The 24,537-nt window shown below is 39.3% G+C and overlaps 1 protein-coding gene across 9 annotated transcripts in view; it reads right to left on the bottom strand.

Moving 5' to 3' along the window:
- The window catches only part of HIVEP1 (HIVEP zinc finger 1), a 126,677-nt gene that overhangs the window by 60,573 nt on the left and 41,567 nt on the right, over window positions 1-24,537 (bottom strand). The gene's annotated exons all lie outside the window — the stretch shown is intronic.

Consider the following 24,537-nt stretch of genomic DNA (forward strand, 5'->3'; position numbering starts at 1 on the left):
TAAATTAGCGGTATGACAAACATCTTAAGGAAAATTATTTCCTATAACATCCCACATTCTGTCATAATTCTATTATAGGTGCTCTAATGGTGCACACCTTTGAAAATGCTTTATAAGCAAAAATACACCACACAAAAAATCATCTGTAAAGCCCAGGGGGAATGGCAAACCAAGAAGTCCTCTATTTAATTGCAAATAATATTAACCAATCCAATAATTGTTTGGTTTAATATTATTTCAGAATTAAAACTGTGATACTGTCTAACCTGAACATTTTACAAAGGAAACATTTCCTTATCACTGGAATATTATCTACTTCTACTAGGATAAGAGAAAGACATTTAACTAATGCAAATTTCTAATACATTGTAGGTATGGCACTCCATTTACGCTAAGTGCCAGAATATTACGTATCTTGACTACTATCCTAATGGTTCCAACCTTCAGCAGACAGCCTCCTGGAGTAGCACACATCTAGAAGCAAATGATAGTGACAGACACACTCTCATTGAAGATGGGACACTTCTCACCAAGCACTTACTAGAGGGGAAAATGTGGAGGTGCAATGAAAGAAGAAATCATCATGTGCATCACTGTAGAGAATGGAGATCCCATGTGACAGCACTGCAACGAGCCACAGAGCCAGCTCTTGGCCATCCCAGGCAGATGCATGCCACAAAAATGCAAATCACAAGTAGCATAATGTAATAGGTTTATTTATACATTTTATATATAAATAATATATACATACACATACCTGCATATGTGTAAAAGAAAATGAAACATGCACAATGGTTTTCCTTACACCAGCATGAAACCTTTTCCCGTTATTCTCCACCACAGCTCTCCCAGCAGGTATCTGCTGTGTAGAAATACCATCAAATTCCTTGAGGTTTTAAATATGTAATGTAACTGTGCTTTTTAGGAATGCAAGGAAGGAGACTGGCATGCAGTAAAATACACTTCTTGTTTTACACACCTCCCGCTGTGATAGATCATTACGAGGATACCAACAATCTGAATTAGATATGGTGGCACTGTGGTAGTGTTTCAAATGAAAAAATAAACCAGATTTTTCAACAGCTTTACAGTCTCTATTTTTGGTATTCACCGAGAGATAGAACCTCACAGATTTTAATTAATTCATAAATAAAACGTAATTTACAGGTTTTTTTTCAAAGAGATTATCCCATTAATGTATAAAACCTTGAATATGTCTAGTATTGTATGTATCAGATATGCATTACAAATTTTCAGAGAGATTTTGAAGGCCTTACTTAGATGGTGAGTTAAGGAAAATAAAGGCTTACTAGTTTCAGCAGGGAAAGCAGAAATACTGAAAAGTGTGAGGTTGGCAAAGTACAAAACCAGTAACTTACGACAGCAATTTAAGCTGGAGCACAATGTATTTTCTAGTACGGTGTTTGTGGGTTTGATTTTTTTCATCTCTCTGTTTGGTTCCCCCCCCCCCCCCCCCCCCCGCTCACAAGTGTCCCCAGAGCAGCATAATGAGATTACTTTGTCCTGTTGAACAAGTCACCCCGCCCCATACAATGACAACACACAGACGAGTTAAGTCACTGAGGAAGACCTACTTTTAAGCCTCCAGGAAAGCTTACAAGGGAGTGGTCCGTGTAAATTCATTAAGCTTTTGCAAAGCACCCAAACAGGAGGATTTTTCATTGCACATATTTGTGTGTGTCTGTATCACTGTAAATAGGAGGATTTTTTGGCTTCTTATTTAAAATGTACAATTGCTGCCCTAAAACAGTAAGTGTTTTGTTGTATTTGGGTTTTTAATCACAAATCCTCTGTTTACAGGTAAGTGGAAAATTAGCAGATTTAGACCATTTTGGATGCTGAGAACAGGCTATGACATCAAAACTTTTAAAAATACAAGCATTACATCTTGCCTGAAAGGCTAGAGTTATATCTTCAAATATTTAACCAAAACAAATGGAAGGAAAATATCAGCATATTTTTTCCCTTCAGTTAAAGACAAGAACAATTCTCAGGCCTCAGGCCTGAGTCATCCTTAAAATACCTCCTGCAAAACAGCTTCAGATGGCAGCAGATTCTCTTCTTGCTTTCTCATAAATCACATTCTCTCCTACCTTGCTGCATCAGAAGACATTTGAAAAGTAATTTAGAAAATCACTTTGCTTTGGTTTTAGATGGACACAAAGAAAGATGTCACTTCAATTATTTTTTCTTGCATTGATCATGTAGATCAGGGGCAGAAAAGAAAATCAAAGTGACAAAATATTCTTCAGCTGAAGTACATTAATGCAATCAGTCTTTATGCACTAGGCAGTATTACTGAAAACAATTGTCAATGGGTTTTTATTTGGGGGGGAGAGGGGTGTGCACAGCTTAAGTAAAACACTGATGAAAGTACAAAATGCTGCATTTTGTATCCACTACTTAAATTCAGAGAGCAAGTGAAAAGAGGTTGAGTCCCTGCATGAAAATCTCCGTCTTCAGACTATTGAAATCCACCAGGCTCATGTGCAAGTAACAAAATGCTTCACATTTCATTGGATGAGAAGTATGCCTGAAAGCATTATTAAATAAATTAAACGAACAAATAAAAAAAATACCCTGAGCACCAGACAGGTGGTGCAGAATTGCACATCTTATGAATCATAGAATAGTTTGGGTTGAAAAGAGCCCTTAGAGATCATTTAATACCAGCCCCCCAGCCACCAGCAAAGACACTTTCCACTAAAACACTCAAAGCCCCAGCCAGCCTGGCCTTGAACATCTCCAGGGATGAGATTTGACACGGAGGACCTGAGCCCCGCCCCACATCCCATCTGAGCCATTTCACACCTCCCCCAGAGAGAAGACCCATGCTCGAAGCAGCAGTGCCCATACAGCGCAGGCAGGGCAGCCACATGAAGCCAACGAACAACGCAAAGATGATGCAAGCTTGGAGCATTTCCCAGATGGCAGGTTCCCTTGGCACGGGAGGCAGTGTTTAATCCCAAGGCACCCTGCCTGCAGCTGTGGGTACCCACCTGGGACTGGGGAGCATGCAGAAGCGCCCACGCTCCACTGCAAGGGGGCTGTGATGCTTGTCTTTCCCTTTTGCTAGGAGGAGGAAAGGCTCTTTACAACCTGCTAAAACAAGAACGCTGTAGTCCTAATGTGTTTTGGTTAACTGAGATGAATCCCAAGACTTCCTTTAACCAGCTCATTAAGGAAAAAAAAAAAAAAAACAAAATCAAAAACACAAAAAAAAACCCCATCAAAAACAAAACAAACCCTAACCCAAAACCCCAGAGTCTTGTCTCTACAAGGATCCCATTAGGCTAATTGGGAGGTGGTGCAGCCGGTGGGATGCTGCCTTTTGGGGAGCGCAGAGGCTCGGCAGGCCCCTGCATGTCCCCACACTACAGGAGAGCCTCCAAACCTGAAACCCAACCAGCCAAGCCGGGGTCCCAACTGCACCCTGGGCACAGCAGCACTGTCCCTCTGTGCTGAAGGAGGGGACCCTGCACCCAGTGGTGCAAGGGCTGGCAGACACAGGCAGCTGAGGATGCCTTTGCTGGCCCCAACTTTCCACCAGTGCCCTCCTGCCACAAAGCAAACATCTTCAAAGCCGGCAGACAGCAGCGAGAAGGCATTTCATGAAACCCACTGGACGAGGCACTCTTCTCATTCAGATTTAAATCTACTTTTAATTAGAAACCCCTCTTCTCTCCCTATACACTTCCTTTTTCCAGTTTAATGAGGAACACTCAAGATTAAAAGGAAGAGATCAGATGAGGAAAGACAGTCTTTTCATCTTTATAATTTCATACTGTGGGAACTTGACACTTTTTGGTGTATGGCTTGTCTTGTGGTTTCTCCTTCCCAGTTGGGGCTTAGAGAATCATAGCACCACAGCTTAGTGAGTTGCCAAATGCTGAGCCTAGCAACTGATAGCACGGATGTCCCCAGCCTATCAAAAATGTAAGGTAAAACAGATTAAATCTCAAGTTTGCCCAGTACCACGGGATATGAAGACTGTACAGGGGTAAAAAAGTTCTTTTAAAAACTATGTAAATTCAAAACTCTTAATAACTAGTAGGGTGATGCAGCAGCAGTCATCTTATTAAGAGCTATAAACTATTTTTTTAAATATCTAAAATGAGATTTTAAAAATGTTCCACTAGTCATTATAACCTTGACTAATGACCTGTTTGATCAGTTTTTCAGAAAAATTTGATGCATTTTCATTTTAATGTCAACTTTGAATGCTCATCATACTCCCTGCCATATATAATTATTTGCATTTAAAAATGAAGAACTCATGACAGATACTTTATATAACCCTGCTGAAAACAGAAAATGAAAATCCTCCTTTTATTATTCTTCATTTTAAGAAAAAAATTGGCTTGTATATTTGAAAATACAATCTATAATCTCCAGTTTAAATTTGTATCAGCAATGATCTGCTTTACTGTATATACAGTGAAACAGTCAATGCAAAGGCTGCATATAAATTAAATCTATAATGGCTTTATCCTTGCCATCACATATATTACTCAAACATGTTAAGGGCTCCTGATGAGGTTGGCAAGGTGTATGTACATAAATTACATAAGCACTTTACATATGAACCCAAACTCTGTCCCTGTGTCATTTATTGTGACTGGGGAGCTTTCAATCTTGTGTTTGTTTGTTTGTTTCCATGATTTGAGTTTTTATTATGAGGCTTCTAAACTCATTAAAAACTGAGCACAGGAGGGGGTGGGGAGGAAGAGAATTTTTGGATGACTGTGGCCTTACAGAAGGATATAGCAACAGCAAGGCACCTGTGGGGAGAGGCAGAGTAGCTGCCAAGCATAAAATTTTAGAAGTGTAGGTGAAGTATCTTCAGAAATACCTCCTGCCTGGCACCTTCTCAGCCTGCGTAAGCCAACACACAAGGGTGGCACTTGCCAGGGCTAGTTCCTTTTCCACCTGCCCCACAAAGCCAGGTGATCCTGCATCCTGTGTGTGCTTCTGAGAGCACCCAGCTGAGTCGCCAGAGATAATTCCTTTACACATTGTCTCCCTCCGGTACCGAATAACAAACACTAGTAGTGATTGCATTCCATTTGCATAGCTCCTAATTAGCCATCTAGCACAATAATTACCCCATCGCTATCCTGATCCTTCGGCATTGTTCTATCCCACTGCCAAATTTCAGCTGCCTACCTAGGACAGGGTGATTATTATCACTAAAATCTGCATAGTAATTACTTAACAGCCTCTAGGGTATTCACTGTTCCGAGGCTGGGTTTTGGCTTTCTGGGTGTTTTTTCTATACCTAACCCAGTATCAGTGTTAGAAGTTAAAATATTAAAGCCATGAGTTGCTCTAGTTCACCACCTTCTCCAAGCTGCAGCTAGGAGCACCTTCATACCTTCTGCACTGAGACAGGTTCCCTCCCTTGGCAGGTTTACTGGCCTATGATCTGTTGTCCCCAAATTGGAAAAAGGTGTGGTTTTCAATTATATATATATATTTTTTTTTCTTTTTAAGTCTGACACAAATTAAATAAATACCATTGAAATAACTGAAACCATTAAAAGAAAAAGCAACAAACCAAACTGACAGCTTTTCTACACACTGGAAACATATCAAAATAATAATATGTGCAGCCCAAAAGATTTTGTTAAATTATGTATTTTTTCAAATACATCCTTAACCAAACCAACAAACAGTGCAGCCAGCCACTCCCCAGCCAAACAGGGGAAGAAGTTTCCATGCATCTTTCTGGTACTCTGAAAGGACTTTTTCTCAGTTGCATGGCTGGTGAGTGAGGGAGGGCTTGCCCAAGACAAAAAGGCACAAAACTGGTTCAACAGGTAGAACAACACCAAGAGTTGGTGTTTCATCACCTGAGACAACAGTGTAGAGGCTTTCTGCAAGCTCTCTGAGGGGTCAAACTTCCCTGTAATTTCTCCTACTATTTCTGGACTTCCTCCAACAGACATCAGGTAAGTAGATGCATTCAGCACAAGGAACCTACAGCACCAACAACCCTGTTGAAGCAGAGATTAATTTTCTTAAGGTTAGCATATACCCCAAAAAACTATCTCTTTACTGAGATTCTAAAGTGTCTATAGAAATGGTTTAAAATATGAGATCTTTAGTAGGACTTTGGACACTGAAGTTCTTATAATTACCTGATATTAAGATGGACAACAAATAGTACTGCTGGCTAAGGAAAAAGGAAGTTTTTGATGACTAACAAAAAACCAAAACAAATTGAAAACCAAATCCCACAAGACAAGCCAGAAGTCCAGCCCAACATCTTGCCTCCAATGGCAGCTGACAGTGGAAGTTGAGGGAAAAGCAGAGGAGTAGGTTGCAGCTTCTGAAACCAGGCAGCTCTGAAGTGAGCACCAGGAGCTGTTCTTAAACTTCATGGGTCCCACAGATTATTCCTACATTAGTTTCTCCAGGTATCAGTTGAATATATGGGAGCTTTTCATACTGCTTTTCACATCTTTCTTCAAACTTCAAACAGCCTCATTTACGTAAGTCATTCCTTACACAAAAACTGTTCAACAGACTTATGACCTCTGGCAGCTTTTGTGGTGCTATTTCATCCTCTTTGGATGTGGAAGTGAAGAAGAGAAAGACAATTAGAAGGAAGACATCAGAATCGATCCCACTGTTAGAAATGAAGGCACATCATGACAGACACTACTATGACAGATATGTTTTTGTGTACTACTGCCATAAATATTCCTATCGCTTTATTTGCTTTTTGACAGCTAGCAAGTATACGTGACTTTGCCACATAAATACATGACCCCCAGATCTCATGCCCAAGTGTTAACAAGCAACTCAATTTAAATGAAAAGTTTAAATAATTTTCCTATGGACATCACATTTATCTGCACTGAATTTCATTCGTCATTTTTGCAATTTGGTTGCACAGCAACCTAATGTCATTTTGAAATCCTTTGCAATTTCATTTGCATCTTCATCTTCATCTCCCTTGATAACTTCCATCAAATCAGCAACATTGTCACTTCCTGCTCTTTTCCCAGATCACTCAAGCGAATGGGAATTGACAGTAGCACATTTCTATTAAACAGCAGGCAATATTTGTCTGCTAAGGAGCAGATACTGACTGCAAAATGTGTAAATATCAGCCTCTTAGTAAATTTACACACAAGGGATTTTTCTGCTGGGCTATATTGGGGATGTTCACTTGATACTGTGTCTTCTTTAAAACCTTGCCCTTATTTCCAACCTGTCTTTAAAATCCAGCCTGCCGAAATACTGTCATTCCTACACCGTGTACAGCCCAAAGTACAAAGCGCCTCTGGGTCGCCGCCTCCAGCCACCCTGCCTACTCCTTCCTCACCAGCTCCTGCCTGTGCTGGAGCATCTTCATGTAATACCTCAACAACTGGACCAACTCTGACACACAGCTTGGGGCTTTTCCACACTGAAGGGCAGCTGCCTTTTTATGCTATTCAGTAAATCCCCTTCCAACTGGGCTGCAAAGTCACACCTTCAAATACAAAATCACTCTTTTAGCATGACTAAACATTAAGCGCAAAGTCAGAGTTTTTCATTAACTTGACTAAGGTATCTCATTTTTTGCTTACTTGTTTTTCCAAGAACTTAGTACGTCTTAATGTCAGTCTAACATATGAACCGTCATAACGGCATCAGTAAGTCTTAGTGCTAGAAAACAAAAAAAACTAAAAATCCACAAATCACTTGCTATACTAGACCTTGCTCTACAGACTTTGTAAGCTTATTTTTCCATAGTAATTTTCTATTTTTGCCCTGAATTTTACAAGCCAAATGAAATGTTACTAGCTACAGCTTTAAAGTGAAAAACCAGCATCAGAAACCAGATTCATAAAGTGAAAAACACCTTTGAAAAGATAGTCAATACAAGCTAATGTAGAACGAGGTGTACCTGAAACACAAAACTTTAGCAAAGGCACAAAGATATTACATTTTTCATGTTAACAGTGCGCTGCAGCCACGAACAGGGGCTTAGCCACTTTAAGAGGCTTACAAACCAAACAGCCCTATAGAGTTCATGTTCTTTCCTCTGGGCAAATTATAAATTGGTGGTGATGCAAATTAAGCCAATATCTCATTTCACTGACTCATTTTACCGTTTTCCTCTATCTGCTCCCATTCTCCTTCAAGACCTGAGTCAAAAACTAGGTCTAGAGTATCTCAGTGAGCACGTGGGTCTTTTCCAACCCATGTGCTATTCCTGACAAAGATGGCAGGAGTGAGGATAAACCATCTCTCCAGGAACTGATCATGCCCTACCTGTGTTTTGGCAGACCCTAAGCAGATCAAGTTAGCGGTGTGATTACTCTACATCATCCAAATTTTCCCAGACACGCCCCAAGGAATGACTTGGGGAAGGAGGGGACCAATCAGCAGGCTTTCAGTGAGGAAATCAGGTGTGCCAGTGAGATGTTCGGTACTGAAAGGACAGTTCACATCATTATGAAGGGATAATTTCTGGTCACAACCACACACCAGGTTGTGTTGTGCTGAGGCTGTGCTTGGCTTTAAGTACCAACCTGGTTACCCTACAAACCACATGAGCCATTTTCAAGCTCCCCTCTGCTTCTCTTCTCCAAGAAGATTTCTGCTTGGAGCAGGATTGTGCTGGTCCCAAAGTACTTGTTAAAACCTGTCTCCAGCACAGCCACCTCTGTCTCTCCTCCTCCATGCCTGCTCCAGCTGGTCCTGGGGAGCCAAGAGGGGAGGCTGGTCCCAGGGCCACCCCTGCTGCAGCCTCCCTGCTCCTGGTTTTACCCACAGGCACCCTGCCCACCCTGGCTCACCCATATGGACAGCAGTGCCCTTTTCTGTGACCACTGCAAGAAGTCAAAATTGCTCAGATCATACAAATCCACTAAAAGGGAGCAGAGACAACTGTATTTATACAGAAAGGGAATAGAATAGTGAAATCTTTAATCAATCCTCCAAAGCAGAGTCCCAGCCAGAACTGTTTTTCTTTCTTTCGCTTCAAGGAGGGCTGGGAGTTTTTAAAATATTTGCCCGAGATGGTAATCAGCATCAAATCTGAAGAAAAAACCCTAAAATGCCGTTTCTCTCCCCCTCCATGAAAGATAATACATTCTCTCCCAGGAAATAAAAGAAAGGAGGCTGAAGTATCTGACATTCCTTTTTTTGATTATCTCCAAGATACCCTTGGATATGAAATCAGCTCTTGGAAAAAAAATATCCTGGAATATTGACACTGCAAATTTAGCTCATTGACTTTTATACAAAACCCCCTAGTTATTATAAGTAGCTGAGAAGGTTTTGTTCAGTAAATAAATAATAGAAAACAAATATGGCAGTGCAGATAGTTAAGTGTATTATTAATATGCTATGAAGTGTTTTGAAAGATGAAGAAAAAATTTTATAGATCAATTCACATTCACCTCATCCCACAAGAAGTACAGTTCTTATTGCTATGGAACAGCAAGCTACTATGAATTATTTAAAAAAAAAACAACAAGTAAAATCTACACCAATTGAAAACCCAGCCGTCTTCCCTTCTTTTGCTATGCTCAGTGGTGAAATTTTATTTCTGTACTTGCAAGCTTAGGAAGATAATTAATGAGCTACGTCTTAAACACCTACGAAATGATGGCACTCTGCAATGTGAACAGCACCCAAGTGTTTTTTCTCTGTTTTATTTAGAATTCATGCTCAATTTTGTGCTGTCTGATTGAAGATGAGGGGGCGGTGAGGAACGTGGGGGAGAAAGCCCCAGCAAGCTGCTGCACACACCATCCTGATCCTGCATTTGGAAGTGAACAATTCAACCTGATGGGAGCTTACTTCAACAACCATATGCTGAAGTGAACATCCAAGGATTTCAAGTGCCCAAAGAAATTTTTTTTTGGCCTTTGACATAAAGATTTTACATTAGTCAACCCCATGCCACAACAGAATAGAAAGAATTACATGCAACATTATTAACTAATTTACAGTAAGATTTTTTTTGTTTTGTTAGAACAATGACTTCTGGAAAATTTGGTGGGTGGGAGAAGAGATTATCAGAATGTGACACTTGACTAAAACAATGAAAACGAGAACCCAGTAGAATGTCCTGAAACTGCTTTTTGGTTTTGTTTTTATTAAGTTTGTTCGGACATTTTCTTGGTAGCACTAAAATTAATGATTCAAGAAACAGCTCCAAATTTCCTGAACTATTCAGATTTTAAAGAGCATGTCCTCCTTTCCCCTAAATATACTTTAATCTATTTATTTCAGTTTTAAATGGTACCTATCTACAGAAGTATTTTTCTCTTTTTTTTTTTTTTTTCCCAAGAGTTCAGCTAAAATAAATTCCTGCTTGAAGTTTCCACATTTCCTGGCAGAGAAAGGCTAACTGAGATAAAAATTGTCCATGGTTGATAGGAAGAAAAAGTAACATTGGAAACTTCACTTGCACAAGGAAGGGAAGGAGGACAGAGAACAAGGCCAACTGGATGACCTCCCTTGCTCTCTCATTTCTCTTCTGAGGAGGTTCACAGTGACTAGTAAACCACTGAGTTTCCCGGGCCGGGCCTGAGCACCTGGAGATGTGTTGAGGGAAAAGGCTTGGCCAACTTCTCACTAAAGCTTACATCTTGAACATTTCAACCAAGCTAAGAAATCATAGTGATGGCCTGCCAAGGAACAAATGTTGCATCCCTAAGACTTACTCTTCTCCAAATTCACTTTGCTTGTTGTTACGAATCATCACACAGAACTGCTGGAATGACTGGATTTTCTAGCACAGAAGAAACAGGAGAAAGGCTGGGCTCCGTGCTCCTCAGCCTCTCTCAGGTTTTCTCTCTTGCCAACCCCTCCTCAGCCAAGATTCACATCAGTAAAACCAAGTTCCTCCCACCTATAGCCACCAGATTCACCTGGTGCTGATATTTAGGGCTGTGAGTTGTGGGCATCCACCAAATGCACAGATCTGCTACTGCCCATGTAAACTACAGTAGGTCAAAGGCTTCTGATGGCTCTGACTTGAGGGAGACCTCATTTTCCTCTCATTCTTTATGGTTCTCAAAAATAAAAATAGTTTGCTCCATGTGGAAACTGGTGAGAGAAGGAAATGACACAGGAGAACAAAGGTAACATAAAAGCACAGGGAAAAAAAGAAGAAAAATATTACTAAGTACAATACAAGGCATATAAAAAGTGGCTACACGGTAGAAATGATGCACTGAAATGATTTGCTTCGTTCGCTTCCTTTTTCCTAAGAAAATGATAAATCAGGACATATTTTGAGGAATCTACTTAGGAGTAATCACAGCAAGTAGGAAAATACTAAACACATGATTTCCCATTTCTTTTCCCTTTTTAACAAAACACTGGACAATACTTTATCAGTGACTAAATTTAATTAAAATAAATACTCTTACAGCAAATGACCTGATGCTTTCAACTCTTGGGCAGTCTTTCTGTACAGCTTCTTATTTTCTGTAGCTACAATTCATAAATACAAACTGAATAATCTTGGGTTAATCCTGAGACAAGACTAACCAATTTCTTACAGACTGTCAAGTATTTGGCTTATGGTTTCATGGTATAAAACAAATTTTAAGCACAGAATACTTTCAGAGAAAGAAATAAAAGAATCAATCAATTAACTACAACCAAAAGACAACAACACACCCCATACCCTTTCCATTCATATCAAGTTTATGGTTTAGGTGTTTAAATACTTCAGTTTTCATTTAACCATTTTAGTAATTACTTCCAACCATATTAAACTGAAACAGTTTTATTTTTAAGAACTTCCAGAAATTATGCTTTATTCAAATTGAATACTCAACCACTATTCATTAACTGCAAGCCAGGATTCAGTAACAGAATCCAACCTTAATTACCATTTATCAACTACATAAAATTTTCACACTCCTAGTAGATGATCTTTAAGATTTTGGTGGCTCCAATTTCATTACCTCACATGCTACAGTAAACAGAAGATTTGGAAATTATCACTCCAAATTTAACACAAAAGCAGGGACAAATACAGTGGCACTCATTAAATACCCCTTGAAAAATTAGGACTTAAATATGGAAAATCAGACAGAGTTTTAAAATTATTACCAGGATATAGTTCTGAGCATTCAAATAGTTTAATTTCCTGGTTTAATTCCCAGCTGAACTACAGGCCGTCATACCTTGCGAGTCACCTTCTTACAGGACAGCTGAAGGAATGCAGCCCAACCAGTACATTAGCAGCCTAAATTTTGGACTATGGGTAAGTGTTTGTAACTGTAATGCTTTGTTACAACAAGAATGCTAAGATAAAAAGCCATAATCAAAGCACTGAAATACATAAAGAAAGAAATAGGTCAAATCCCTGTATCTTTTTAAACTGCTCATAACATTCAATTTATGACCTTTTGCTCTGTGGCGCTGAAGAATTGACCTGCAGGTCTTGATGACTCTCTGAAAATAACCACATAGCACATAAAGTTCATTCCTGGGCACTTTGCTGGTTTATTTTTTTAATTCTTTGTAGGAAGGGTCAGTCTTTGCAGATAAAATATTAGGCTGCTTCTGGAAAAATACAGACAATACAACTATATCAGAAATAAAAAAAGTTCAAAGAGCAATACAAATACTTACAAGCCTGTAGATGATTCCCAGAGAGAAGAATCTGAAAGTTTACAGCAGTTTAATTTACAGAGAGGTGAGGAATATTTGAAATAAAGGTATAATAAACAATAAATGATACAGGGAAGGTCAAACTGAGCATTAGTGGAATAGAAGACCAAACCGAAGCTTTGTAACTCTTACTTCTTATGTCAAGTTGTAGGTCATGGGAGTTGGAACTTCTCACCAATTTTGTGTTATCAATTTATCTCAGCCCCCATTTCCTCTCTGCTTTCAGGCAGATATTTAAAATATATGTGTTTGAGATTTAGCTTTCCCACTGCAAATTTATTCATTGATGAATTCTGTTTGAGAAACACTTTTAAACACAATGAGATAGGGGCTTCTGGGCTTTTGTCCTGGAATATTGAAACTGTGTACTGGGGATTCTCAGCACTTTCTTTACTATGAAGAACACACCCTAGGTAAGGGCAAACAGATAACACTCTCAAGGAAGATCAAATATGACTTTCAGAACACCACTCAGCTACTAAGTGCACTGCCTAAAGATTAAAAAAATCCATAAAACAAAATACCATGGTCCACAGCTGGTTCTTGCAAAATTGCCCACTGAACACCTTGTTATTCTCCCTCAGAAACACTTTACAGGAGTCACTTTGAGACAGGATCCTGACGAATCACTCTGAATTTGTTTTAAAGAACTGAGGAAAGAGTTAAAAATAATTCTGGTTGCTTTAGAAACTGACATCCTTTGTTTTGCTTGAGATGAAATACCATTACATGCATGCAATACCCTTTAAACTTGCCACTGTTCCAACAATAACTAAAGCTATTCTAAGAAACTACCACCCAAAAGGAGATCACCACAGTAAGTTTGCCGCTGCAAAGCTGGATTATACTTGCAACATTACCAAAAATGCTCAGCCAAGCCCAGCTGGGAGTGACCTCAGTGTAACCACCAAAACATGACAGTGACTGCTTCTCACCAACTCCATCACAACCACAGTGATCAAACAGCAAGAGGAGTGTGTCTATTTTCAACAGCAGCTTGCAGCTAAAGGTATTTTCAGCAAACTTGATATTCAAGCCAAATAACTAAGATAACATTTCTACACAAGAAAATTAAAATATTGGTAAGATTTAATGATTAAGGTAAACCCATGTAATTTTACCATGTTTTTTTATGGTTGCATCTCACCCAAACTGCAAATTTGTAGACTGATGAATTCACATTCTCTTGTTTGCTGATACAAGCACTTCAGCTGTAGTCAGAAGCACACCTGCTCACTGACACTTCAGTATTTCTTTTAAACAATACAAACTTTTAAACTTGTAAGCTGTTTCAAGTTGGCACCACTTGTAAGCTGTTTCAAGTTGGCACCACTTTATTTCAAACCATCTCAATTAATTCAAGCATGGAAAGGAATTTTTGTTTTGCAATATTTTAGCTTTCACAAACCCATTTCCAGGCCCATCCATGCTGAGTCATCTGCCACGTTCTCCCCTCCACCTGACAGCCGCCCATGTCCCACAAGAACACAAAGCTCCTGTTTTGACATCTGTCCTTCCCCAAATGAACCTCAAAGAACCACTTTGAACCAACCCAGCGAAAATGTTTAAGACAATGTTTTGAAACATATTTATGTTCCAGTAATAGCTATGCTTATACAGTTTACAATGCTACATGTGAAGATATATATGACATGACTTCTAAGTCTTGATCTGTCTTAACATTTTGGAGATTGCTCTGACTAAAATTAAAAACATTGATAGGCAAAACGAAGCTCAATATTTTGCAAACTAAGCTGCCATGTCTCCCTCTACATATGCCTATGAATGTACACATTTTTAAGAATGCATAATTAACTGTAAGAAAATAGTTCTCAGAAACCAGAAAGCTAAAGTATTTATATCAAAAGCAGAATCTTTCTCACTCTATCTGCACAAATAAACCCACTGAAACTGCCAGCTTTGTCAAAGTGAGCAAGATTAGGTTCTAAACATAAATCAATTTAAGCAGTCAGAAACCTACAAGAAGTACTAAAATTGCTTTCAAATTCCTTGCAGATTTCTACAAAATAAAAGTCATTGACATGTCTCTGGAAACAAAGTCAGTATTTTCTAAGACAGCATTGCTACCACATTTCTATTAGGGACATATAGAAACTGATTACATTGCTGGTATTTCTAGATAGTACTGCAAGGATCGTTTATGGATGGGGAATGGGGAGATGGTGGTGGTGAAAAGAGATACTGATCTTACAGCTGTAATGTCATTCAAAATGCCAAGTATCCATCCACACTGGTCAGTCAGATTTGTGTTGTTCTGATTTGGTTTAATTTTGTTGGGGTTGGCTTTTTTTGTTTCTGTTTGGGGTTTTTTTCTGGTTGCTCTTTTTTGCTTCCAAATTTTGCTATGTATTTATAGCCATAGAAGTCAGTAAAGTGACTTGATTTGTGAGAGGCACTACAATCAGGCAGATCTAAGATAAAAATAAAACTCATTATCTTTAAGGTTGCTCTCAAAAGTCAGCTATCACACTAGCATCACAAAAAATTAATTCATCAGTATATTTTTGACAAGCACATTTTTTTCCTCCAAAAGGTCATTTTTCTAAATTAAGCTAAGTATTAAATATCTTTGCTGTTCTGTCACACATCTCAAACTTAACTCCTGAAATGTTTTCACAGTAAAATCAAATTAGATTTGAAATAAACATATGAAATAAAGTTTCACATGCATTTAAATTTGACATTTGTACCGTAAGCAATGTAAGCAAACACTAAGGTTTGTTTGTACATTTTATAAACTACATTAATGGAAAATGTGCTTACTTGGTAAATACAGTACAGCCTAGTTTTGCCCAGAAAGCGTCCTTGTTTTAGAACTCCCCTAAATGCTTGTTTTAGAACTCCCACTGTTAAGCATGAGAGGCAGATCTGGAAATCACTGCTGTTCATATCACAGTCTGCTAGTGAAGGATTAGGACCATATTTACTGAGCATGTGCCAGAATCATAAAATAGTTTGGGTTGGAAGGGGCCTTCAGAGATCATCTAATGCAATCCCCTGTAATGAGCAGGGACATCTTAAGGAGATCAGCTTGCTCAGAGCCCCATCCAACCTGACCTTGACTGTTTCTAGAGATGGTGCACCCAACACCTCTCTGGGTAACCTGTTCCAATGTCTCACCACCCTCACAGTAAAGAATTTCTTCTTTATATCTAATATAAAATCACCCTCTTTCAATTTAAAGTCATTACCCCTTGTCCTATCACTAATGCTCTTGTATTAAGTCCCTCCTCATCTGTGTGGGCTTTCCTTACTGAACTAGGGAACCCAGACCGATATCCTGCACACTGTGCCCTGCTGCATGCCACCTCTACATCCTCCCCTATCTTTCCCCTCTCTCATCTAACAGCACTGGAATGGAATCCACCAGAGCTGCTGCCTAGCACTTTGCTTCTGACTCGTACCCTGCCTCCAGAAAGTGCTTTGCTAGGCTCTTTCAGCCAGCGGGGACGAAGCCTCATGATGAACTCTGGAAAATACCCACCTCTCCCCTTCCGCGTTAGGAAAGGAAACCTACCCGCAACACCAACAAGAAAAAGCAGCTCCGCAGGATAAAAAACGGGAATCCTCTGGTGCCAAGCACACATGCCAAAGACAACTTCTCTTGGTGAATAAATACAGCACAAAGAAAAGGTTCTCCTCCCCTTTTGCACCTACTGGAGGTTCCTCTGCTATGAGTGGATTTTCTGCAGTGCCTGCCTTCCTGGCAGGCGAGGGTTACAGGAGCGTCTTCACTTATGTAAGTGCGTTTCTTGAGTACACAATTACCCAACACACCCAAGGCACTCTAAGGCGCTTTTTTTTTTTTTTTTTTTTTTTTTTTTTAATCAGTTCCTTTCCAGCTGGAACATTTTTGGTTTTTTCAAACCTAGGTCTGCAAGTAAAGCCATAGAAGTGCTCTGAATGTGGTGCACTGAGACTCTCACTATCCCAGTAAAAGAGACATTAATTTCTTGGCAGCACAACTCTCTCCCTATATACTGAAATGTAGGCTGAGCTCCAGACTTGCAAGAGACCTCGACATTCACAAGAACCTCCTCCATTTTCACCTGTGCACCTATTTTCCTCCTACAGAAGGTCATCAAGTATCTGCTGAACATTCCTTCCAAAGCCACAGAAGACACCTACGCCAGCAAGCCCCACCACCAGGAACAAACACCCCTTCTGCCATCTCACAGCACAAATTACTTGACTGTGTTCTTCCTAAATTAAACACTTCAACTCATTTTGAAAGAGAAAGAGCAGGATATGAACAAATAAGGGAGTATTTGCCCAGGAAAAGGCAATGGGGCCTTCTGTGGGGAGATCCCTGCAATTTTTCAGCTGCAATAACATGTGGAACTATCTAACTCTGCTTTTGAAAGGCCATCAGTGAAATCAAATACAGATCTGTCAGGCAGCACTGCACAGACCACAAGAGCCTTATTACCAGGATTTGTACCTACCACAGCTTCCTTAAAATACCTTCTGCCTCCTTAACAAGTCTTCAGCTAAAGGCCATTCAAAAACCATGGAAAGCTTCCCTTTGGGCACACATTCAGGAAAAGACACAGCAGGAACATTCTGTGTAGGTACCAGTCACATCCATCATCACTAGGTCTGTGCCAGGCAGAGTGCGACAGAAATCTCTGATCACATGTTGGTAGAAATAGGCTGTTTTTACTGAGAACCTGAATAGCTGAATGCATGAAGGAATCCAAATTATTCCAACGCTGATGTAAGATTTTAATCACACACGTAGGTTTTTAATCACACAGGTCTGAAGGAGACATGGGGAAATCACTTGGTGTTCATATCACAGTCTGCTAGTGCAGGATTAGGACTATATTTCCTGAGCAGTGTGCCGAATACATATAAAAGGGAAAAAAATACTTAGTCCCTTTCTCCCAAGAAGTTTAACTTATCCATACTCTTAAAAAATACTGTTTCTATTTCACAAGCATTGCAGATTCCCAAAACCCGTATCTCTGCTCAAGACCCTACACATCCTGACAAGGTCACTCTGTCTGTTCAGGTGATGTACATTCCTTCCCCCCAAATACTATTTTTGATCATTTTATCCAAAGCAAAATGGTAGAACTCCACAGCTATATTGGGTTTGGACGTACTGTAGAATTTGCCTGCTTTGTTGCTATGTTACACCTGATGACAGCTCAGAGGTCTGGAACAATACCTTAGGAGAAAGGAAGATGTGATACATACCCAACCTGCAGCCTGCTCTTTGCCATGCTCCCACAGTGACCTGGGGCTTTGTCAGTAAAGCAAGCTTCCCAGGTGGCCCTCAGGGCTGGTGGTGATGCCAGGGCAGCTGCACATCACCACCAGAACTGCTGCGGAAGTGGAAGCAGAGATGGGCATTCCCACATCTGGCCACCACCTCGGCTACAGGAAGGGTCAGAAACATTTTTCCAGACCCCCAAGATACTGACAAAGCTGTGAATGCATCTAGTTAAAAGATGTTGACAAATATTTGTCCTTGTCATTATCTGAAGTAGAAGAAAAAGGTTAAGCTGTCTGAGAGAAATTAAATGTTTTAATAGAGACAAGGACAAATATGAAGTTGTCAGGATGCAAAAAGGCAACCTCCATAAAACTGCTCATATTTTAATCTATGCAACCAATAAAGACACAGTAAAAATACCCATGCTACACTCTGCTTGAGTGCTGTTGACATAAGATCTATGGGAGAGAAAATAAAAAGTAAATAACCAATCAGTCTGCTGTTTCACTGCTGATTGCTGAAGATACACAGCAGGAAATGATACCTTCTGTCTCATACAGATCAACAAGACTTAGAGCAAAACAAACTTTTATTTCATTTCTAGCTCAGATATTTCATTTCTAGCTCTGATTTGAGATGGTTGGCCATGTTAATTTACAACTTTTTGCTTTATATCACATCTAATTAATATTTAAGAAGTAAAATTTGAAAACAAACAATGCAACAGTAAAGCTTCCTCAAGGCATAATGCCAAGGAAAACCTCAATGCTGCACTAAACAACAGTAGCAAACACATTTTGGGAATACCTTGTACAGGCCAATAAGAAACTCTGTGCTGTATTATCAAAGGGGCTTTAAGTATTATACTGCAAATCCTGCAAAACAAGAACCAGATCAAACATATCAATCCACATGCTCTCACCTGGAATTCCCCTTATATACAGGTTTTAAGAAAACAGGTTGACAATAAATGTCAAATAGAGATTAAAATGCATTATATGGCACATTATCCTCACATTTATCCCCAAAACAAGTAATGCATATCCATAAAATCTGAGCAAAATAAATTGAAACACATCATGGTTAGGAAACACACTGTTCAGGCACATGGACTCCTAAATCCAGAGTCAATACTGGGACTCTTATTAAGATATTCCAGCATTTTGAAATCAATTCAAAATGCTGGAATAAATTCAATTTTCTTTAATGATGTACTGGCCATTTCTCCTGTTCAAATACTACCAAAGGACATATCATTTGGCTATAGTATATGGTGGCTGACACCTATCTTTCTCTAAAACTTTAAGCTCCCATGGAGATGACAGAAAGAAGCTGCCAGAGGGAATCTGACAAAAAAAAAAAACAAAAAAAAAAAAAAACAAAAAAAAAAAAAAAAAAAAAACAAAAAAACAAAAAACCAAAAAACACTACCAAAATCTAATGTATTTGTGCAAAGGATGAGCTTCAGCAACCTTTACACTACAAAATTATTACCGGAATGAACAGTTTCATCTTTCCTTAAAAAACACAACAAAAACCTCAAAAAAAATTTGTCCAAAGCTTTCTTTCAAGTCTTTTAATAATTTAAACAAGAAGTCATTCAGACTTTGAAAATTCAAATTCAGTACAAAGTCTGTAGAATTTATAACAATGAATCCCTCATTTAATGCACAGAATTTCAGAAAAACTGAAAAACTATAGAAATATGGCAAGTTTTGAGTTTTCTAACATTTTAGTTTTTGGTGGTTTTCTCTCATTAAATACAAGTTATAAAGGAAAACACAATCACTCTTCTAAAAATAATGTCAACACTGTCCTATGAATCTAATTTCAATGAACTTTAATTGTAGATGTTTGAGTACAGAACAAATCTACGCTGAAGGTCATCTGACAAACCCACAATGAATGGCTTGGCACACACTTAATAGGAGTGGATTTAACATCTATTGCTTATTCCAATCTGTGAACAAATTTACTACGGTTCAGGGGACTCCTTCTGAAAATACATCTGTTCTAAGCAATAGGGATATGTTTTACTTTTTGCACTAACAACATTGTAGCCATTGTAAAGCAACATTTATGGATGTCAAAATGAAGGGCTTTTTCTTTGCTACACATCCACCCGTCCCTTGCAGCAGTATGCAGGCACACACTGGTGAATATCTCACACGGAATAAATTAGAATTAGATGAAGCTGAAATGCCTTCCCCAACCCCATGCTCCAGTCTCAGGTGAGCATTTGATTCTTCACCAAAATTCAGACAGTGCTCAGGCTTACTATAAAGTTCCCAAGGATTTTAAGAGAAGCAGAAATTGGTCTTTCAATTTTATTAGGAAACCAAAACTTCCTGGCACAACCTCACAATATCCACCTATCTGTGGGAACTCCCTTGTTATTACTTCCATTCCCCTGTGGCAAGAGACTGCAAACCAGCCAAATCTCACACAAAGGTTCACTTCTCCATCGCACCTGTGGAATCCCCAGGGTGTAGATGAAAGTCAGGACTGATTGCCTTGGAAAATGTCCAGGCACAGAGCAGCAAAAACAGCAGGCAGCAAGTCACCTACCAGAAGCTCAAAGTTCCCTCTTTTAAGGCAAGAGGGAAAAGGGAAGGGGATTCTTGTTTTTGACCACATAGCTCAGTGATGGGAAGGCAGAAGAGAATGTGTGGGATGATGATGGAGAGGTGAGGGAATTTCTTAGTGAGGGGAAGTCTGTTCTCTGCGTTTAGGAACTTGTCATGGAATATGTGAGTTTGGTACCAATGTCCAACACAACCTTCCTGTGTACTTTATAGTTTCAGTCCATAAAACAAGATTTCCATGCTCCAAGAATTTATTGGAAAGATAATTATATTCCTAAGGAATATAGTGGCTGCACACATGAAGACTTACAGAAATATTTAGATACTTTATTGCCAACTACTTACATAGAGATATTCTAGAGTTAACCGCTTGCCTGCCCTCCTGAGCCTATCTTCTCATTTATCAGTGCCCTTTTCAATGATACACAAAAATTTAAAGGCAGTTTTTTTTGCTATTTCATGGAATCATGGAATGTTTTGGGTTGGAAGGGACCTTAAAGATCATCTAGTCCCAATGCCCCTGCAATGGGCAGGGACACCTTCCATTGGATCAGGCTGCTCAAAGACTCATCCAACCTGGCCTTGAACACTTCCAGAGATGGGGCATCCACAGCTTCTCCAGGCAACTTGTGCCAGTGTCTCATCAGGTATTATTATTGCATCCAAGAGTAGCCACAAACTCCTCCTGCCCTTACACATTCTGACAGATAATACTAACTAGTGAGACCAGAGACTTCCAAAACAGCTAATGAATCAAATTACCGAACCACAGTTCTCTTAAACCAGCCTGGTTTTCAGCAGGGGGTTTCTGAAAATCAGACCTTATCAGATTGTCTCAGAGTGGGCCCACGCAAAGCTACTGCTAAAACCTTTTTGTAAAACCACAACTGTTTTGTGTCTCCTAAATACAGTGTAAACCAATTATTGTACAGACAATGCAAAATTGGGGTATTTAGAAAGGACCCTCTTCTTCCAACTTGTAGTAATTAATTTCAAAATCAACAATCTTCATAATACAGTTGAGAATTTTCAAAAGCCCTTTGTGACGTGTTTTAACTAATTCATTTTCCCATAGAAACTGGTAATCTCCTGCCAATTAAAACAGCATTCAGATAACTCAACTCTCAGGTGTTCCCGACAATCACACTCATAACTCCTAGGTGAGGTAACAACCCATTTCAATCTGTTAGAAAATGATCTTTAAAGATAAAACTTATTATTAAGTCATAAAGCCCTGATATTTATCTTGCAATGATGATAAAGACATATAATAAGGCACAGATGTTAAACCAGAATGAATACTGAATGTGTTCAGTATGAAGTGGTTTACAACCATATACTTTATAATATATAAAACCCAAACAAGTAAAGACTGAAAGAGTATGGTAATCCTGCAGAGGGTCTCAAATGGACACTTAGAACACACCAAAAGAAACCCATGTAGTTCTTTAAAGACAGCTCTGCCTCCCAGCCGACACATCTCCTCTGGCTGAGCTAGCTTCATTAAGACTCAAAAGCCTTATCCCTGGTTTACAGTCTTGCTGTATTACCCACCTCCTGGATGAAAGACAACTTGCAAATGCTTAGGGTCACTTTTGGTAAAATAGACTACAAAAATGTGCACCATCAGATTTAATATCACAAAAAAACTTGCAAATAAGGGAATATTTATGCTTGGTGTTCTTCTGAAATCTCCCTCTAAATAAATTCCATGTTTGAGCTCTAGGCACTTCCTAAATGTCTTTTCACAACATAAGCAGGACTGGATGAAGCAACATTAACAGCTGATCCTCCAGTATGTGCTGTGTCCTGTCATCTATCATCTCCAGGGCCATCAGCACTGCTGGGGGTTGTAATCAAGTTATGGTCCATAACAGACCAATGAGCAAAAATTCTTCTTAATTTAAAATGTCATTAATTCCATTGAAACTATATTGACTGTAGTAAGGGTCTGCCATTTTTAAACAGTGCAAAGACATGTAATTCCCTGTGACAACCACACATATACCAAAACATAGATACAGAGATAGACTAGTTCCATATCAGAGAAGTGAAAATATCTGAAAGAATTACCTACACAACATTGGTTAACACAAGTCATAAATCCAGGGAATTTCAGAAAGGCTTCAAAAGTGAAACAGATGACATGGCATGTTTCCCTTCCTTCAAGGAGGAATTACTTACTAAAACCCTACGCTGTCAAAAGTAGCAGTGAAAGTAGCAGCAATTAATGCTCTCAGCTGCATTTTCCCAGCCTATCCAAAATAATTTTATGGCCAGGCTTCATCCTTCTTAATTTGTTTATAATTTTGCCAAGGTAACTGTGATTAACTTATCAAGTTTCAGGCTGAACTACTTTGGGGTCAGGGGAGATGGGAGGAAAAGAAAGCCTAATGCCAAGTCATGTGTTTCCCTCAGACACCTAAATAAATAACCTGCTGGTGATACAGAACAACATTGCATTTAAAAAAAACAGGAGTCAAATCTTATAGCTGAAACAACCAAAACATAAAGTTACTTTATCTCTTGGAAAGTAGCAGTCAGTATGAACAGTCATATGCAAAAACCAGCTGAACTACATATAAAACCCCTTCCTGTACTCTTTTACTTCTAGAAACACAGCAGAAGCAGTATTTCCAGCTCCTGAAAAGTCAAGGTGTAAGCTAGTTTGGGGCAACCGAAGATGTCTAAATGCAAGCAAAGCTCTCATATCCAAACACTTCCAGTTCTCTGAGCAAACAATTGCTCATGTCCAGAGAGCACAGAGCCAATTGTGCAGGCTGCTTCAACAGGTATCAGGCCTGCTTTGCTAAATAAACACTCCAGCAACAAAACTATCTAGCAAATTCCCCATGGGAAGTTTCAAAACCAGAAGGCACCAGAAATGGCTGCAGGCATATCTTCCACCCTCCAGGCACCCTTGCTTCCCAGGCAGGGAGCTCAGAAAATGATTCTCAGCTCCTTCCTGCACCACCTGGAGTGAGCTGAACTGCTGCATAACCCTGCTTCAATAAACCCCAGCGTTTGGCTCTCCGTGCTGCCCCTGTGCTCCCACAGTTCAATACTGCTCTAAGATTTGGCTTTTTGTGAGGCCAGCTCTGACTTGAACTTTTTTAGAGTATCAGCATGCATGCACACAGGTAGCAGCCAGGCTTTGCTAACTAAAGCAATGATGCTCTACTCAAATGTCTTCATACAATAAATGCTCAGCTTCTGGAAAACTGGTTTGGTTGAGATTTTGTTGGTTTCCAAGTATAACTGGGAGGTAAAGGCCTTGTCAGAGTTGTAAAACCCAGTGGTAAAGCTACGCTACAGATTTGCCTATTTATACAGCAGTGTCCTCACTTCAATGGTTCAGAGTTCTTGTAGTCCATTTCTGGGTTTTTCATAGAAATAATATCTGCAAAAGTGAAATGCCTTTTCCTCCATAATGGCCTTGAAGCTAATAACTATTTTAGAGCAATTCCAGTACAGTCGGAAGCTGTTATTGGCTGTTTATGTAACAGTGAATTAACCCCCACTGACACCTTTCATGAATTCAGAACCATAGCGCACAAAATGTACTTTGCGAGAGCTTGTTAATATATGGTAAGTGCAAAAGCCGTCTCAATTCAGAAGACTGGCTTTCAAAGCAAACATGCTTAACCTGCAGTTTCAGTCATGGAAGAAATTACTCAATTAATTGCAGGCAACAAAAACAACAGGGTTATAACTAATGTACAATATATGCTCTGTGGGTGTAACGCAAGCTCATTTCCCAGTAGTATTCTCTCTTACATTTCTTACCCCACTGCTGGAAAACTGTTTAAAAATGTTAAATTCACTTAAGACTTTTTCCCCACACACATCTGTTTTCTGGCAATGAATATTATTATTAACACAGGTAGGGGCTGCTCTCTTAAGAAACATGTTTACAACACATTAAATTTGGAGACCGGTATTTTCCATACTCAATTCTAGACCAGACATCATCTTTTCCAAATTTAAAATCGAACATCGGAATTTATAAAGTTTTTGCCTGCTCTAATGACATCCTTGCAGCGACAAAGA

The sequence above is a fragment of the Vidua macroura genome, chromosome 1 (assembly GCF_024509145.1).
Source record: "Vidua macroura isolate BioBank_ID:100142 chromosome 1, ASM2450914v1, whole genome shotgun sequence".
Taxonomy (NCBI): domain Eukaryota; kingdom Metazoa; phylum Chordata; class Aves; order Passeriformes; family Viduidae; genus Vidua; species Vidua macroura.